We start from the raw sequence: 1,964 nt of genomic DNA, 5'->3' as shown, positions 1-1,964 counted from the left end.
TAAATATTTTTTTATCTTTTGGGAAAGAAAAACGTACAGTCAACTTTTTACCTTTTCCTTTCCCTCGCATTTACTTTGAGAATTGAAACAGAAAATGGTCAAACTTCGTAATGGTCGTTTATGGCTTTATTACCTTATTCTATAAGTTCAGCAAGCAACGTGACTCTTTATTACCTTATTCTATAAGTTCAGCAAGCAACGTGACTCTAGTGCAATACGGTGATTTCACAAGATATGTGTGAATAATTTCTTGTCTCACTTTGGCGCTCAATGTAATCATTTCCGCCAAGTAAAATTGTGCCGATCGCACGGATTTATATTTTTGACATATTTTCAGTCTCTGTGCCGTAAAACGTAAAACGTTCTTGCGTTATTTCTACCTGCCGTCCAATTGTTTACCGAGGGTTTGGGGGTGCGTGTGTGTGGAGGGGGGGTTAAATCAAAACAAAATGGAAAATAAAAAAATAAGCGAACTTAATAACCCTGTTTAAATATTATTATAACAAAAAAAAAAAAAACAACGAACGTGATGAAAAATAAAGAATAAGCGAACGATGTAAAAACTTCTTTAAAAAACCGGAAAAACAAAAACAAAAAAAAAAAAACAGCGAACGTGATGAAAAAATTAAAAAAAAAAAAACGAACGGAAAAATAGCATAAATAACTCTGTTTCAAGATTAAAACTTTAAAAATCGAAAAAAAAAGTATCTGATATCTCAGCTCGAACGTACAATCTTAACATAGTGACACTGCTACTATCCCGAATGGTCTATGGCCGCGTAAGCTGTATTAGGTTGGTTTGTTTTTAAACTAATTCAAGAAAGAACGTTTTTGCGCATGCATGTATGGCTAAATTGTCATGAAGGAACGGTTTTTTTGCTACCCCTCTCTTTAGAGTAGTGCCCAGTTGAGGGTGAAAGAATTAATGCTTTTAGCCAATTTTTCAATGTTTGTCATCCGAAGGGTCCAACTTCAAGATGATACCGTTCTCGTGAAAATCCGTCGCCTCTGTCGAAAGTTTTTGCGAGATATACATACATACATACATACTAGCCTGGGTGCCAGGTGATGCCCGGGTGTTTCGATGTATGTGTTGAGCAAAAAAAAAAAAAGTGGTAATAGGCAGGCAGGATCGAACTCGTACCGCAAAGAAGGGAAAAAGTGAAAAAAAAAGAAAAAAAAAACGTGACGCGTTAGCTTTTGTGCCCATGGCCAAACCGGAAGTGACGTAGGTTTAAATTAAGGCTAGACAATCGATAAGAGGGGATAACTTTTGAAAATGTCGGCGAAAAAAGCGACTCCTTTCTGTAGAAAAGTGCCCAGATAAAGGTGATGGAATTAATGTTTTTAGCCAATTTTTCGATATTTGTTGTCCGAAAGGTCGGACTTAAAAATGATACCGATCTCATGAAAATCTGTCACCTTTGTCGAAAGTTTTAGGCATGCATACATACATAGATATATACATTTAAACAGACAGGTGAGATTTATATTATATACTAGCTTGGGTGCCGGCGTTGCCCAGGTGTTTGGCGATGTGTGTTGAGCAAAAAAAAAAAAGTGGCAGTAGGCACGCAGTCTCGATGCCGATTGTATTGCACCCATCGCCAAATCGGAAGTGGCGAAAGATTAAATTAAGGCTAGTCAATCGGAGAGAGGGGATGAATTACGAACATATCGGCTTAAAAAGAGACCCCCTCCCTGTGGAAAAGTGCCCAGTTGAGGGCGAAGGAATTAATGTCTTTAGCCAATTTTTCAATATTTGTCGTCCGAAGGGTCGAGCTTCAAAACGATATCGATCTCGTGAAAATTTGTCGCCTTTGTCGAAAGTTTTAAGCAGACATACATCGGGCCAGTAGTTTCTGATAAGGATGTAAGAATTTTAGTATTGTGGTGATCAATCCCTATTAATTCTTATAAATCTCTATTAATCCCTATGAATCTCTTACTGTGCATCAAACAGA

This window comes from Euprymna scolopes, chromosome 28 (genome assembly GCF_053919585.1).
Source record: "Euprymna scolopes isolate OS-2025 chromosome 28, ASM5391958v1, whole genome shotgun sequence".
NCBI classification, from domain to species: domain Eukaryota; kingdom Metazoa; phylum Mollusca; class Cephalopoda; order Sepiida; family Sepiolidae; genus Euprymna; species Euprymna scolopes.
The sequence above is the reverse complement of the archived record's forward strand: the minus strand, read 5'-3'. Positions refer to the sequence as shown.